The sequence below is a fragment of the Elephas maximus genome, chromosome 6 (assembly GCF_024166365.1).
Source record: "Elephas maximus indicus isolate mEleMax1 chromosome 6, mEleMax1 primary haplotype, whole genome shotgun sequence".
Lineage (NCBI taxonomy): Eukaryota > Metazoa > Chordata > Mammalia > Proboscidea > Elephantidae > Elephas > Elephas maximus.
In genome coordinates this window covers 113,675,421-113,693,841 of record NC_064824.1, presented here as the reverse complement: position 1 = coordinate 113,693,841, position 18,421 = coordinate 113,675,421, and positions in this window count along the sequence as shown.

The following is an 18,421-nucleotide window of genomic DNA, read 5'->3' as shown; positions in this document are numbered from 1 at the left end:
TCACACAAAGACTTACATACACCTTGCTACATATTCCCAGTTCCTCTCCCCGCTAATGAGACAGCCCACTCCCTCCCTCCACTCTCTCTTTCTGTGTCCATTTCGCCAGCTTCTAACCCCCTCTATCCTCTCATCTCCCCTCCAGGGAGCAGATACCAACATAGTCTCAAGTGTCCACCTGATCCAAGAAGCTCACTCCTCAACAGCACCCCTCTCCAACCCATTGTCCCATCCAATCCCTGTCTGAAGAGTTGGCTTTGGGCATGGCTCCTGTCCTGGACCAACAGAAGGTCTGGGGGCCATGACCACCAGGGTCCTTCTAGTCTCAGTCAGACCATTAAGTCTGGTCTTTTTATGAGAATTTGGGGTCTGCATCCCACTGCTCTACTGCTCCCTCAGGGGTTCTCTGTTGTGTCCCTGTCAGGGCAGTCATGGGTTGTAGCCAGGCACCATCTAGCTCTTCAGGTCTCAGGCTGATGTAGTCTTTGGTTTATGTGGCCCTTTCTGTCTCTTGGGCTCGTAATTACCTTGTGTCCTTGGTGTTCTTCATTCTCCTTTGCTCCAGGTGGGTTGAGACCAATTGATGCACCTTGGTGGACGCTTGCTCGCGTTTAAGAACCCAGATGCCACTCTTCAAAGTGAGATGCAGAATGTTTTCTTAATAGATTTTATTTTGCCAATTGACTTAGATGAGCCCTGAAACCATGGTCCTCAAACCCCCGCCCTTGCTACGCTGGCCTTCGAAGCATTCAGTTTATTCAGGAAACTGCTTTGGTTTTGGTTTAGTCCAGTTGTGCTGACCTTGCCTGTATTGTGTTGTCTTTCCCATCACCTAAAGTAGTTCTTATCTACTATCTAATTAGTGAATCCCCCCTCCCACTTTCCCTCCCTCCCCCATCTCGTAATCATCAAAGAATATTTTCTTCTCTGTTTAAACTATTTCTCAAGTTTTTTTAATAGTGGTCTTATACAATATTTGTCCTTTTGCAACTAACTAATTTCACTCAGGATAATGCCTTCCAGATTCCTCCATGTTATGAAATGTGTCACAGATTCCTCACTGTTCTTTATTGATGCGTAGTATTCCATTCTGTGAATATACCATAATTTATTTATCCATTTATCCTTTGATGGGCACCTTGGTTGCTTCCATCTTTCTGCTATTGTAAACAGTGCTGCAGTGAACATGGGTGTGCATATATCTCTAAGTGTAAAGGCTCTTATTTCTCTAGGATATATTCCAAGGAGTGGGATTGCTGGATCATATGGTAGTACTATTTCTAGCTTTTTTAAGGAAGCACCAAATTGATTTCCAAAGTGGTGTTACCAATTTACATTCCCACCAGCGGTGTATAAGTGTTCCAGTCTCTCCACAGCCTCTCCAACATTTATTGTTTTGTGTTTTTTGGATTAATTCCAGCCTTGTTGGAGTGAGATGAAATCTCATTGTAGTTTTGATCTGTATTTCTTTAATGGCTAATGATTCTGAGCATTTCCTCATGTATCTGTTAGCTACCTGCACGTCTTCTTTAGTGAAGTGTCTGTTCATATCTTTTGCCCATTTTTTAATTGGGTTATTTGTCTTTTTGTAGTTGAGTTTTTGCAGTATCATGTAGACTTTAGAGATCAGGTGCTGATCGGAAATGTCACAGCTAAAAACGTTTTCCCAGTCTGTACATAATCTTTTTATTCTCTTGGTGGAGTCTTTGGGTGAACATAGGTGTTTGATTTTTAGGAGCTCCCAGTTATCTAGTTTTTCTTCTGCATTGTTAGTAATGTTTTGTATACTGTTTATGCCATGTATTAGGGCTCCTAATGTTGCCCCTATTTTTTCTTCCATGACCTTTATCGTTTTAGATTTTATTTTTAGGTCTTTGATCCATTTTGATCTTGTTTTCGTGTATCGAGTGAGGTATGGATCTTATTTCATTTTTTTTGCAGACGGATATCCAGTTATGCCAGCACCATTTGTTAAAAAGACTGTCTTTTCCCCATTTCACTGTTTTGGGGCCTTTGTCAAATACCAACTGCTCATATGTGGATGGGTTTATGTCTGGATTCTCAATTATGTTCCATTGGTCCATGTATCTGTTGTTGTACCAGTATCAGGCTGTTTTGACTACTGTGGCAGTAAAATAGGTTCTAAAATCAGGTAGAGTAAGGCCTCCCAGTTTGTTCTTCTTTTTTGATAATGCTTTACTTATCCCGGGCCTCTTTCTCTTCCATATGAAGTTGGTGATTTGTTTCTCCATCTCATTAAAGAATGTCGTGGGAATTTGGATCAGAATTGCATTAAATCTGTAGATCACTTTTGGTAGAATAGACATTTTTATAATGTTAAATCTTCCTATCCATGAGCAAGGTATGTTTTTCCACTTATGTGGGTCTCTTTTGGTTTCTTGCAGAAGTGTTTTGTAGTTTTCTTTGTATAAGTTTTTTCATCTCTGGTAAGATTTATTCCTAAGTATTTTATCTTCTTGGTGGCTACTGTAAATGGCATTGATCTGGTGATTTCCTCTTCGATGTTCTTTTTTTGGTGTAGAGGAATCCAACTGATTTTTGTATGTTTATCTTGTATCCCAATACTCTGCTGAACTCTTCTATTAGTTTCAGTAGTTTTCTAGAGGATTCCTTAGGGTTTTCTGTGTATAAGATCATGTCATCTGGAAATAGAGATAATTTTACTTCTTCCTGCTAATCTGGACGCCCTTTATTTCTTTACCTAGCCTAATTGCTCTGGCTAGGACCTCCAGCACAATGTTGAATAAGAGCGGTGATAAAGGGCATCCTTGTCTGGTTCCGGATTTCAAGAGGAATGCTTTTAGGCTCTCTCCATTTAGAATGATGTTGGCTATTGGCTTTGTATAAATGCCCTTTATTATGTTGAGGAATTTTCCTTCTATTCTTATTTTGCTGAGAGTTTTTATCATGAATGGGTGTTGAACTTTATCAAATGCCTTCTCTGCATCAATTGATAAAATCATGTGATTCTTATCTTTTGTTTTATTTGTATGATGGATTACATTAATTGTTTTTCTAATGTTGAACCATCCTTGCATACCTGGTATGAATCCAACTTGGTCATGGTGAATTATTTTTTTGATATGTTGTTGAATTCTATTGCATAAAATTTTGTTGAGGATTTTTGCATCTAAGTTCATGAGAGATGTAGGTCTGTAATTTTGTTTTTTAGTGGTGTCTTTAACTGGTTTTGGTATCAGGGATATGGTGGCTTCATACAATGAGTTTGGTAGTATTCTATCCTTTCCTATGCTCTGAAATACCTTTAGTAGTAGTGGTGTTAACTCTTCTCTGAAAGTTTGGTAGAACTCTGCAATGAAGCCAACTGGGCCAGGACTTTTCTTTATTGGGAGTTTTTTGATTACCTTTTCAATCTCTTCTTTTGTTATGGGTCTATTTAGTTGTTCTACCTCTGTTTGTGTTAGTTTAGGTAGGTGGTGTGTTTCTAGGAATTCATCCATTTCATCTAGGTTTTCAAATTTGTTTTAGTTTTTCATAGTAATCTGATATGAATCTTTTAATTTCAGTTGGGTCTGTTGTAATATCACCCATCTCATTTCTTGTTCGGGTTATTTGCTTCCTCTCCTGTTTTTCTTTTGTCAGTTTGGCCAATAGTTTATCAATTTTGTTGATTTTTTCAAAGAACCAGCTTTTGATCTTGTTAATTCTGTCAATTGTTTTTCTGTTTTCTACTTCAGTTAGTTCTGCTCTAATTTTTATTATTTGTTTTCTTCTGGTGCCTGTGGGTTTCTTTTGTTGCTCTCTTTCTATTTGTCCAAGTTGTAGGGATAATTCTTTGATTTGGGCCCTTTCTTCGTTTTTGGTGTGTGCATTTATTGATATAAATTGATCTCTGAGCACTGCTTTTGCTGTGTCCCATAGGTTCTGATAGGAAGTGTTTTCATTCTCATTGGATTCTGTGAATTTCTTTATTCCATCCTTCATGTCTTCTATAATTCATTCTTTTTTGAGCAGGGTATTGTTCGGTTTCCAAGTGTTTGATTTCTTTTCCCTGTTACTGATTTTCACTTTTATGGCCTTATGGTCAGAGAAAATGCTTTGTAATATTTCAATGTTTTGGGTTCTGCTAAGGCTTGCTTTATGACCTAACATGTGGTCTATTCTAGAGAATGTTCCATGTGCACTAGAAAAGAAAGTATACTTGGTTGCTGTTGGGTGGAGTGTTTTCTATATGTCTGTGAGGTCAGGTTGATTGATTGTGGCATTTAGATCTTCTGTGTCTTTACTGAGATTCTTTTTGGATGTCCTGTCCTTCCCTGAAAGTGGTGTTTTGAAGTCTTCTACTATTATTGTGGAGCTGTCTATCTCACTTTTCAGTGCCGATAGAGTTTGTTTTTTGTATCTTGCAGCCCTGTCATTGTGGAGCTGTCTATCTCACTTTTCAGTGCCGATAGAGTTTGTTTTTTGTATCTTGCAGCCCTGTCATTGGGTGCATAAATATTTAATATGGTTATATCTTCTTGGTATATTGTCCCTATAATCATTATGTAGTATGCTTCCTTATCCTTTGTGATGGATTTAAATTTAAAATCTATTTTGTCAGAAATTAATATTGCCACTCCTGCTGTTTTTTGATTGTTGTTTGCTTGATATATTCTTTTCCATCCTTTGAGTTTTAGTTTGTTTGTGTGTCTAAGTCTAAGGTGTGTCTGTTGTAGGCAGCATACAGACATATCGTGCTGTTTAATCCATTCTGCCACTCTCTGTTTCCTTATTGATGCATTTAGTCATTTACATTCAGCGTAATTTTGGATAGGTATGAATTTAGTGCTATCGTTTTGATGTCTTTTTTTGTGTGTTGTTGACAGTTTCTTTTTCCCACTTAATTTCATGTGCTGAATAGATTATCTTTATATATTTTTGTTTTCTCATATTCATTGTTGTTGATTTTGTTTCTGCTGAGTCTCTATTTTTTTCTTGTATTTTATTTTGATGTGTAGGATAGTTTGTCTCCTTTGAGGTTACCTTATTGTTTACTCCTGTTTTTCTATATTTAAACCTAACTTTTCTTTCTTTGTATCGCCTTATCTTCCTCTCATTATGGAAGATCTATGACCACATTTTTTAGTCCCTTTTCATTGTTTTAATGTTGTCTTCTTTTACATAATGACATCGCTGTCACCCTGTTTTGAGCTTTTTTTTTTTTTTTTAATCTTGCTTTGTCTTTTTGATTTCCCTGTCTGGGTTGACATCTGATTGCTCTGCCCAGTGTTCTAGTCTTGGATTGATAAATGATATTATTGATTTTCTAACCAAAGTACTCCCTTTAGTATTTTTTGCAGTTTTGGTTTGGTTTTTACAAATCTCTAAACTTCTGTTTATCTGGAAATGTCCTAATTTCACCTTCATATTTAAGAGACAGTTTTGCTGTATATATGATTCTTGCCTGGCAATTTTTTTCCTTCAGTTTTTTTAAATAAGCCATCCCACTGCCTTTTTGCCTGCATGGTTTCTGCTGAGTAGTCCGAGATTGTTCTTATTGGCTCGCCTTTGAATGTGTCTTTTCCTTTATCCCTCGCTGCTCTTAAAATTCTCTATCTTTGGTTTTGGCAAGTTTGATTATAATATGCCTTGGTTACTTTCTTTTAACATCTACCTTGTGTGGAGTTTGATGAGCATTTTGGATAGATATCTTCTCATCTTTTATGATATCCTGGAAGTTTTCTGCCAACAAATCTTCAACAGTTCTCCCTGTATTTTCTGTTATCCCTCCCTGTTGTGGTACTCCAATCACTCCTAAGTTATTTCTTTTGATAGAGTCCCACATGATTCTTAAGATTTCTTCATTTTTTTAAAAAAATCCTTTTATCTGATTTTTCTTCAAATATATTAGTGCCAAGTGATTTATCTTCAAGTTCAGAAATTCTGCCTTCCACTTGCTGAATTCTGCTCCTCTGACTTTCTATCGAGTTGTCTATTTCTGTAATTTTATTGTTAATCTTCTGAATTTCTGATTGCTGTCTGTCTATAGATTTTTCCAGCTTATTAAATTTTCATTATGTTCCTGAATAATCTTTCTAATTTCTTCAATTACTTTATCTGTGTGTTCCTTGGCTTGTTCTGCATATTGCCTCATTTCCTTCCTGATGTCTTGAAGGGTTCTGTATATTAAACTTTAGTATTCTGCATCTGGTAATTCTAGGAATGCACTTTCATCTAGAAGATCCCTTGATTCTTTGTTTTGAGAGCTTGTTGAGGTGATCATGATCTGTTCCTTTATGTGACTTGATATTGACTGTTGCCTCTGAGCCATCTAGAAGTTATTGTATTAGTTTCTTTTATGCTTGCTTACTGTGTTGTAGCTTCTTGCTTTGTTTTGATATGCCCAAACGGGTTGCTTTAGTGAGCTAGCTTTATTATTTTCACCTTTGGAGCTTTGACGTCCTGTTCCCAGATGGCTAGATCTGTTATCAGGTATATCAGCCTAGGAGTCCATTCACTTTTCTTGTATGAATTCAGCTCAGGTATCCAGGTAGCTGATCATCAAATGCATTGTATTGGCTCTGTCCTACAGTCTTAGAGGGGCAGGGGTGATTGGTGTAGATACCAGTATCTGGTTGTAGCAGGGGGCCACACTCTGAACAAGGCAGGGGGCTGAGAATTGTCCCCCACATGTCTCTGAGGAAAGCATGTCCCTGATCCCTAGAGCATACAGGTGGGTAGGTTCTGCAGAGGGACCATGGGCACCCAATGTTTTTGGTTGTAAGGAGTGGAGGTACCAGTTATCCTTGGACCCCTGTTGTGGGTGGCTGGGTGACCTGAGTGGAGCTACCAAGCCTTAGGCCTCTGATATGGATAGGTGAGGACCCTGTTTAATAGGCAAAGCAATGTCAAACATCAAACATCCACCTCTCCACTGCACAGCTGAAACAGTTGTAGTCTGCCAACAAGGGCCTATTCTCCTGAAATAGGCCCACACAGATCCATGCAGAGGGGAAAGGTACTCAAAGCCCATGGACTGTTTATGCCTGGACAGGAGCCGCTTCTGTCCTGAGCTCCCCAGGTTAGTGGAGCTGGCAAATTATCTTTTCCCTCAACTGTAAATTTTTTCCTTCTCCAAGGCCAGGAGGATGGCTCTAGGTGCTCAACAGGGCCTATCTCAGGCCCAGGGAATTCAGGTGCTGAAGCCTTCTAGGGGGTGGGGGTGAACGGTAAAATATACACAAGTACTTAGCTTTTGCCAAGAGCGCTGTTCTTCTGTGGTTCCAGTGGTGTGAGTAGGCTGTGTGGCTGGCTGTTTCTCCCTGAAGAAACTGCAGCGGAACACTAGTACCAGCCCGCTGCAGCTCCAGGAATGGTGCCTGAGGGCTCCCCATGATTCAGGTCCAGTAACTCCTCTCCACTTCTGAACTGTCTCTTCCTCTCCTTGCCCCTCAGTTCATTTTCTAAGCTTGCCTTTGATGCTCAGGGCTTCTAGCTTGTCATAAATATACTCGTTTTACTTGTTTTTTCAGGTCTTTGTTGTAAAGAGGGCTCTCCGAAAACATCTGTCTATTCCACCATCTTGGCTCTGCCTCTGCCACATCTTTAGATTTCTTGATGGCTGCTTACATGGGTGTTGTTTGTGGATCCAAGTAAAAGGAAATCCTTGACAACTTCAATCTTTTCTCTGTTTATCATGATGTTGCTTACTGGTCCAGTTGTGAGGATTTTTATTTTATTTATGTTGAGGTGTAATCCACACTGAAGGCTGTGGTCTTTGATCTTCTTCTGTAAGTGTTTCAAGTATTCTTCATTTTCAGCAAGCAAAGTTGTTTCACCTCCATAACACAGGTTGTTAATGAGTCTTCCTGTAATCCTGATCCCTGATTCTTCTTCATATAGTCCAGTTTCTCAGATTATTTGCTCAGGATACAGATTCAATAGGTATGGTGAAAGGATACAACCCTGATGCACACCTTTCCTAACTTTAAAATATGCAGTATCCCTTTGTTCTGTTCAAAAGACTGCCTCTGCTTCCATGTACAGATTCTTCATGAACACCATTAAGTGTTCTGGACTTTCCATTCTGAAGAATGTTAACCATAATTTGTTATGATCCACACAGTTGAATGCCTTAGCATAGTCAGTAAAGCACAGGTAAACATCTTTCTGGTATTCTCTGCTTTCAGCCAGGATCCATCTGACATCAACAATGATATTCCTGGTTCACCATTCTCTTCTAAATCCAGCTTAATTTATGGGTGTTTCCTGTCGATATACTACTGTAACTGCTTTTGAAAGACCTTCAGCAATATTTGTTTATATCTAATATCAGTGATAATGTTCAATAATTTCCACATTTGGTTGGATCACCTTTCTTGGAAAGAGGCATAAATATGGATATCTTCCAGTCAGTTGGTCAGGTATCTAAATTCCAAATTATTTGGTACCCTGACCCTAACCCTAACCGTAACCCTAACCATAACTGTAACCCTAACTAAACTATATAGCAATAAAACTCTACCCAATGGGATTATCTTTCCTATGAACAGAAATCTGCAAGTTAGCATCTAAGTTGACAGTCTGGGCACTTATCAATAAAAAACAGTAAATTAAACAAAGGTACATTCTTCTAGAGTTGAACTAAACCCTGGGTGGGCCTGTTACACAATGCTTCTTATTACACACCAAGGATGTGCAGTATCCTTTTGCCTTACAGGGAGTCCCTGGATTATGAGCGAGTTCCATTCCTAGATCTGGCTTTAAGTCAAATTTGTACATAAGTTGGAGCAATTAGGTATGCTTCGTACCTAATGTTAATCAGTCAAATGTTTGTCTAGCATTTGTCTAACATAATAGCTACCTGGTCAACCTACTGGAAGAGCTCCATGTTTTTGCCTATTTCAAAGAAAGGTGATCCAACAGCATGTGGAAATTTCTGAACAATATCATTAATATCACATGCAAGTAAAATCTTGCTGAAGTTTTAACATAATAATACAGTAATATATGGAACCCTGGTGGTGCAGTGATTAAGAGCTGGGCTGCTACCCAAAGGGTCGGTGGCCTGAATCCATCAGCTGCTCCTGGGAAACCCTGTGGGGTTGCTATGAGTCAGAACTGACTGGACAGCAACGGGTTTTGTTTTTGGAAAGCAACAGTGGTGTGGTGGGATGTCTGACCTCCTCTAAGTTCACAAGGGGGAAGAATCACTGTCAGCATCAACAGCCCAAGGCTGATTCCTATGAGGCCCAGGTCAGACATACCTCTGCCCTCCAAACCTTTTACCAATTCTGACAGAAGCTGTCTGTCCCATGGCACTCTCTACTTCTCTGCTGGGTTCAAAAATTCATTGCAGTGGCCACACAGACCTCACAGACAATACTCATGATTATGAGGTTTTGGGGGGAAGTTTTTTTTTTAACAGGTTACAATTCAGGATCAGGTATAACTCAGGATACAATTCCTCAATAAGGATACCTTCCTCTCAGCCATGCTCACAGACAGGCCTGTCTCTGGCCCTTGGGTGCTGCCCTGTTCAGGCAAACTTGTTAGCTCCACCAGTAAGTGCCTGGGGGCACCCACTCCACCAGCAAGCCTCAGCCCAAAGGTGCTCAGTTCTGTCTCTCCCTGGGTCAGCACACCCACTGTAACTGCTTTACTCTGTGGGCTGGAAAGCCCACTGCATGATGTCATGCCAGTCTCCTAGTTCCACTGCTGCCACTTCTCATCATCTTGCACTGTCTCTGGTGTTAACAGCTCTCAGCATAGGGATCCCAGGTCTAAAGGACAAACTCTACTCCTAGCTCTTCTTTCTTGGCGGCAATGAGATCCCCCCTTTCCACATCTGGGATAGCTCATTTTAAGCCTAGCAGGATGGCAAAACTGACCAATCCCCTCATTAGGGTTCCATATACCTTATTTGCATGGTCCCACCCCTACAAGGGTGCCATGCACCTTACTTGCATTATTAGCAAGCTGTCCAATCCTCTTGGTGGGCCACAAGCAACTTATTTGTGTAGTCCCACCCAATCATTTGGTGGGAGTTTTAAGATTATGGCTAGAAAGGCCATATAAAAGCAATCCATCACAATGTAAATAGTAATAATGTTTTGATGTGCATTGCAAAGTAGTGCCCATTTGCTATTAGGAACCATTGTATGTACCTCATAACATATGGGTTGTATGTAAGACAGATGTTCATAACTCAGGGACAGCCTTATTTCCAAGTTTTGGATAATTTTCTTTATTGCTTCCAAATTATATTTCTCTTAAAATGCCAAGTCAGACCATTTGGTTCTATTCTTCAATTTTAATAGAAAATCCTCACCTTTCGTTGGCATCTTTTGTGCTTCTTCTTACATGTCTCTTACTGCAATTTAAGTTCATTTCACCTGTGAAGATAGAATTTGTCTGCTGTTATAACCATTCCTAGATGTGAAGATAATTATTCAGTAGACTCTTGGCCTTCTCTTCTTTGAAATAAATAATTCTTTACATGTTTTCTGGTATGTCCTGTTTTTTTACCTTTTAAGGGTTTTGCTGTTTTCCTGGAAACGATTTGCTTTTATCAGTTCTTAAAAATGCAGAGTTCCAAACATGACACTGTGTTCTGATAAATCTAGTCAAGTGCATGTGGCATTCATGCTATTTCAATACAGCCATATTTTACAAAGGTGTTACAGCATAGCACTCTCAGATTATTATTTTTTAAACCAAAAAAATGAGAATGTGACACTCCATAAATTCCTGAATTTTCTATTTTCCTTATGCTGCTCACATACTGATTAATTCATTCAGCCCTCATTCATTCATTTTTAACCATTCTTTGAGTGCCTGTGAAAGCTTCAGACCTTGAGATATGTGCCGCAGAAACAGAGATGAACAGTAGAAGTTTCTCAAGCTGAAGAAGTTTTTAGTCCAGTTATGAAACTAACCTTTACACAAGTGAATCTGAAACAAAGTGATTAAGTTTCCTGAAAGGGGACAAAGTGCTTGGTGGTCATTCATCTTACCTCATATCTCTAGCATTGTTCTTAGTATTTGTTTCTAAATATTCTGATCGCCGCTTATGCCTTATTCCTCCAGAAAGAACTTAGAAGTAGACTTCTTGAGCTACTTATACCTACCTTTTATTATTCATTGGTAGTTGCAACTGAATTGAATTTCCTCAGGTCCCTAATTGACCAGAATAAAAGGAAATAGGCTTCTAAACCTTATTTCAGTCATCACACAACTTTAGTGGCCATCATGATACACAGGACCTGACTATTGCCTCACTGCGATTTGCTATTTCTTATCTCTGAGACGGAAACCCTGGTGGCATAGTGGTTAAGTGCTACGGCTGCTAACCAAAGGGTCGGCAGTTCGAATCCATCAGGTGCTCCTTGAAAACTCTATGGGGCAGTTCTACTTTGTCCTATAGTGTCGCTATGAGTCGGAATCGACTCGACAGCACTGGGTTTGGTTTTTTTGATCTCTGAGACTGATTTCAGTCAACATTCCCTCCCTCAATAGTTACTCTCTACTTCCTGCAATGTAAACATGGCCTTAATGCCCTATTGCATTTCTTTTCCTGGTCCTTACTGCCTCTTTAAGGGAGCCCTGGTGGTGTAGTGGTTAAGTGCTTGGCTACTAACTGCAAGGTCAGTGGTTCAAACCCACCAGCCCTCCATGGGAGAAAGATGTGGCAGCCTGTTTCCCTAAAGATTACAGCCTTGGAAACCTTATGGAGCAGTTCTACCACGTTCTATAGGGTCTCTATGAGATGGAATTGATTAGATGGGTATGGGTTAACAGGTTAGTTCCTCTTTGACTTAGAGTCAAAGGAAGGAGGTATATAGAGGGATATTTTGTTGTTGTTAGCTGCTGTCAAGTTGACTCTGATCCACGGTGACCTTACGTACAATAGAATAAAGCATCGCCTGGTCCTGTGTCGCCCTCACAATCACCAGCATGTTTGAGTTCATTGTTGCAGCCACTGTGCCAATTCATCTCACTGAGGGTTTCCCTTGCCCTTGTTGGCCCCCCGCTTCACCAAACATGATATTCTCCTTCAGTGATACATCCCTCCTGAAAACGTATCCAAAACAAGTGAGTCCAACAATGTTCTGTAGTAATCCATAAGGTTTTCATTGGCTAATTTCAGGAGTAGTGTGCCAGGCCTTTCTTCCTAGTCTGTCTGAGTCTGGGAGCTCAATTGAAATCTGTCCACATGGGTGACCCTGCTGGTATTTGAAATACTGGTGCATAGCTTCTAACATCATAGTAGCATGCAAGCTGCCACAGTACAACAAACTGACAGTATATAGTGTGCCTTACCAGCATATAACTAGGTGACCTGGCATCTGCCTATACTTGTTAAATGGCCACTGACTCTAAAAAAAAAAGTTTCTTTAAAATTTCAAGTTTACATTGAGTCAGCCAAGGTTAGCAATCAAACTTCTTAATCCAAACCACAAGCCTAATACTTTATGCTATGATAATAGAGATCTATTAGTTTTCTCTCAGAAAATGCTACAATGGTAGTTAATCAGACTCATGTAAAGTCTATCTACACTAACAAGAACTTAGAATAGATCTTCCCCTGCTGGCAAAGGATCAGTGGTTCCTGTTATTGTTATGGTTAGGTACTGTCAATTCGGTTTCAACTCACAGTGACCCTGTGTACAACTGAATGAAACACTACCCACTCATCCTCACAACTGTTGTTATGCTTGAGTCCATTGTTGCTGCCACTGTGTCAGTCCATCTTGTTGAGGGTCTTCCTCTTTTTTGCTGACCCTCTGCTCTACCAAGCATGATGTCATCCTTCAGGGACTGGTCCCTCCCAATAACATGTCCAAAGTATGTGAGATGAAGTCTTGCCATCCTTGCTTCTAAAGAGCATTCTGGCTGTACTTCTCCCAAGACAGGTTTGTTCATTCTTTTGGCAGTCGATATTCTTCACCAACATCATAATTTAAAGGCATCAATTCTTCTTCGGTTTTCCTTATTCATTGTCCAGGTTTCACATGTATGTGAGGTGACTGAAAACACCATGACTTGAGTCAGGCACATCTTAGCCCTTAAAGTGACATCTTTGCTTTTTAACACTTTAAAGAGATCTTTTGCAGCTGATTTGGGAAGTGCAATGCATCTTTTAATTTCTTGACTGCTGCTTCCATGAGCGTTGATTGTGGGTCCAAGTAAAATGAAATCCTTGACAACTTCAATCTTCTCTCCATTTATCATGATGTGAGGATTTTTGTTTTCTTTATGTTGAATTGTAATCCATCTTGAAGACTGTGGTCTTTGATCTTTATCAGTAAGTGCTTCAAGTCCTTTTCACTTTCAGCAAGTAAGGTTGTATCATCTGCATATGACAAGTTGTTAATAAGTCTTCCTCTAATCCTGATGCCCCATTCTTCATATAGTCCACCTTCTCAGATTATTTGCTCAATATACCGATTGAATAAATATGATGAAAGGATACAACCCTGATACACATGTTTCCTGACTAAAGCACGCTGTGTCCCTTTGTTCTGTTTGAACAACTGCCTCTTGGTCTAAGTCCAGATTCCTCATGAGCTTAGTTACATGTTCCGGAATTCACATCCTCTGAAACGTTATCCATAATTTCCTTTGATTCACACAGCTGAATGTCTTTGCATAGTCAATAAAACACAGGTAAGTACCTTTCTCTTATTTTCTGCTTTCAGTCAAGAGCCATCTGAGATCAGCAATGATATCTCTTATTCCATGCCCTTTTCTGAATCTGGCTTGAATTTCTGGCAGTTCTCTGTTGATGTACTGCTGTAAATACTTTTGAATGATCTCCACCAAAATTTTACTTGTGTGTAATATTAATGATATTGTTCAATAGCTTCCACATTGTACTGGATCTCCTTTCTTTGGAACAGGCATAAATATGGATCTCTTCCAGTCTGTTGGCCAGGTAGCTGTCTTCCAATCTTCTTGGCATAGACAAGTGAGTACTTCTAATGCTGCATCCGCATGTTGAAACATCTCAATTTGTATTCTGTCAATTCCTGGAGCCTTGTTTTTCACCAATGGTTTCAGTTCAGCTTGGACCTCTTCCTTCAGTACCATCAATTCTTGATCATATATTACCTCCTGAAATGGTTGAATGTTGACCAATACTTTATGGTACAGTGACTACCAGGTTAATCACTCATTAGCCTTTGACTTAATTACTATGTTTCTTAGTGGCATCTATGTCAGGCTGCAGTACAACAATGCAGTGCACAACAATGATTCAAGAACGACTCGATTCATTACCCTTATCATGTATAGTAAATATTGTTTGGCAGCTTACTTATGAAGAAATCAGTGAAGAATTTGTAAGAGCAAAGAATGGACAAAACTGTTTTTAAGTATAACATTTTAGAGATGAAACATCTATCTAAAAACAAAATAGAGCAATTTGTTTAATATTTGTTTTCTGATCATTGAATTTTTTATTTGATGATATTTTTCATTTTTAATTACAACATTATTATGAAACAAGCATCAAATTGAAATATGAGCCATTTAAACAAAACTGATGAAAGTCAATTTTTCTTTGTGGGAGATCAACAGAATTTTATTGATTGTTGAAACAACTAAGTTCACTGACTCATTTTCTTTGTTGTAGAATAGGTGAAATATTCTTTTTGTAGAAAATGTGATATATAGTAAAAATCTTAGTAGCCCACATCCACTGAAATTTTATAATCCAGCTCATCTCCTTCTGCTAAAATGGCATGTGCCATTTTTGTGTTCAATTACCAATATTATAGTCATGTTTAAAAAGAAGTTATATCATGGATAGCTAACACACACACACACACGCACACACACATATATATACATGTATATATCTGTACCACATATCCCATTTGAATGTGTGAGTAAGCAGAGGAAGGGGCACCACAGATTTTCAGTGTTTGAGGACCTCATATGCCTTAACCTGGGTTTGCTATTTGGAATAATATTGAAGAATTTAATGCCACTCTGTTTCCTAAGATTCGTATGCTGAAATGTTTTTCTGTAGATTATAGCTGATAAAATAGTAAGTGTCTAAGTTATCTAGTGCTGCTATAACAGAAATACCACAAGTGGATGGCTTTAATCTATAAAAATTTATTCTCTCACAGTCTAGGAGGTGAGAAGTCCGAATTCAGGGTGTCGGCTCCTGGAGAATGCCTTCTTTCTCTGTCAGCTCTGGGGGAAGATCCTTGTCATCAATTTTCCCCTGGTCTGGGAGCTTCTCAGCACAGGGACTCTGGGTTCAAAGGACATGCTTCGCTCCCAGTGTGTCTTTCTCAGTGGCTCTCAGTGTGCCATCTCTTCTCTGCTCCATTCTCTCTTGAATATCTCAAAAGAAACTGACTCAAGATACAACCCAATCCTGTAGATTGAGTCCTGCTTCATTAACATAACTGCCACTAATCTTGCCTCATTAACATCATAACCCATTGCCATCTAGTAGATTCTGACTGATAGTGACCCTACAGGATTTACAACACATAGGATAATCACATCAAGTCACAAAATGGTAGACAATACGCAATACCAGGAATCATGGCCTACCCAAGTTGATACAAATTTGGGGGGCACAAAATTCAATCCATAACAGTAAGTGCCTGATGGGAACCTGTTATGTTTCTCACAGTTAGTAATATTCTAGAACAATGTTATCAAAGTGTGGTCTTTGTCTGGAAGCATCTGCAATACCTGGGAACTTTTTATAAAGGAAAACTATCTTTGAAATGGAAAGGAAAATTCCTTAAAAGGTACAAATTTCTAAAATGAACCCAACAAGAAATAGAAAAAAAAATTAATATTTAATATAACTACTAAAGATATTGAATCTCTAAGTTATAAATCTCCTTACAAAAAAAAAAAAACCTATGCTCAGATGGTTTGAAGATGAATTCTATCACAGCTTTAAAGAAAAAAATAATGCTAATTCTACACAAATTATTTCAGAAAATGTGGGCAAGAGAACACATCTAAAACTAGACAAATACATGACAAGGAAACTATAGGCCAATATCTCTCATGAACATAGACACAAAAGTTTTAAACAAAGTTTTAGCAAATCGAAAGAATACATGTTGTCCAAATGGAATTTGTCCCAGAAATGCAAAGTTGGTTTAACATCCAAAATCAGTCAATATATGTCATGGTTAAGATTATATGTTACCTTGGCTGGGCCATGATTCTCAGTGTGATATATGTGATCACTCCCGTGATTGAATCTGCTACAAGTGGCCAATCAGTTGAAAGGGGGTTTTCTCGGGGGTGTCGCCTGCATCCGAATATAAGCAGACATTCTGGCTTTTTTGCTTTCCCTGGATCCTGCTGCTGCCTCCTGTCAAACTGACCTCTGGCTGTTGGGACTTGAGCTATCGGCTTATCTGCAGACGTTGGGGTTCATGGATCTTCACAACCAGAGATTGGGAGCCCTGCTCTGTAACCTACTGATCTTGGATTTGCCAGCCCTGCAGCTACGTGAATCTAGAGAACCATTTACCCTCATCCGCAGGTTTGGGACCTTACAGCCTCTACAATTGTGTAAGCTGTTTCCTTGATATAGATCTCTCCCTATATATATTTATATGCTTTACTGGTTTTGCTTCTCTAGAGAACCCAGCCTAAGACAATGCAATTTATCATGTTAAAAGAATAAAAGAGAAAAACTATTTGATCATTCTAATAAATGCAAAAATGAATTTGATAAAATTTAGCACACATTTATAATTAAAACTCTTAGAAAACTAGAAGTAGGAGGAACATCTTCAAAATAATTGTGGTGGAAACATTTACAGCTAACATCATACTTAATAGTGAAAGACTGAATAGTTTTTGCCTAAGATCAAGAGCAAGGAAAGGATGACTACTCTTGAAAATATACAACTCAGAACACCATTAACAGATTGCTATGCAGGTTTAATGGAAACCCTGGTGGTGTAGTGGTTAAGTACTACAGCTTCTATCCAAGAGGTCAGTAGTTTGAATCCACCAAGTGCTCCTTGGAAACTCTATGGGGGCAGTTCTACTCTGTCCTACAGGGTCATTTTGAGTCAGAATTGACCTGATGACAGTGGGTATGCAGGTTTAATAGACAACTTTAAAGTTGGGCAACAAGTCATTACTGAGTAAGTCCATGCTCCAACTAATTAAAAGTTTCAGTGTACTGAAGTGAAAAGACAAGTTACTGACTGGGAGAATATCTTTAGAAACCACTTATCATAAAACTTTGACAACCTGACAAAAAAGAAATAATGCAATCATAAAATGGGCAAAGGACTTGAATAGACATTTCAACAAAGAGGACATTCAAATGGCCACCAAACACTTGACAAGATGCTCAATGTCATTAGCCATCAGAGAGATGCAAATCAAAACCACAATGAGATACCATTTCACTCCCATTAGGATGGTTAAGATAAAAACAAACAAAACATAAAATAACAATTGTTAGGTGTAGGGAAATTGAAATCCTTATCCACTGATGGGCAGAATACAAGATGGTACAATCATTGTGGAAAACAGTGCGGCAGTTCCTCAAAAAAAAAAAAAAAAAAGAATCACCCCATACAACTGAGCAATTCCACTCCTAGGTATATACCCAAAAGACTTGAAAGCAGAGACTCAAACAGAGACTTGTACAAAAATGTTCACTGCAGCACTATTCACAATAGCCAAAAGATGGAAACAACCTAAATGACCATGGACAGATGAATGGATAAAAAAAATGTGGCACATACATACAATGGAATACTACTCAGTCAGTAAGAGAAATGAAGTCTTGATACATGCTACAGTATGGATGGAGCTTGAAGACATGCTGAGTCAAATACGTCAGTCAGAGAAAGACAAACATTATATGACCTCACTTATATAAAAAGACCAGAAAAGGCAAATGTGTATGGGCCAAAGTTTATTAGTGGTATCATGTCACCCAAAAATATGTGTTGTAAATTCTAACTTCTATGCCTGTGGTTAGAATCACATTTAGGAATGGAAAGTCTTTGTAATATTAATGAGACAGGATTAGCATAGGGTGTATTTTGAGTCAATCTTTTTCGAGATATAAAAGAGATTAAACAAGCAGCAGAAGTGAGTTGGGGTAAGATAATTATCAAGATACATGGAGATCTCTAAGAAACCAGGAAGCAGAAGCTGAAGAGATAAGGACCTCCCTCTAGAGCTGACAAAGCTTTTCCCGAGAGCTGGCACCCTGAATTTGGACTTCTAACCTCCTAAACTGTGAGAAAATAAATTTCTGTTTGTTAAAGCCATCCACTTGTGGTATTTCTGTTGTAGCAGTAGTAGATAATTAAGACAAGAGTGGGAGGGAGACTGAAAGGTGGAGTTATTGCTTATGGAGTACTGAGTTTCTGTTTATAATGATGGAAAAATCACATTGATTAAAGGTAGGGTTGCACAGCTGATTATTGTAAGTGCT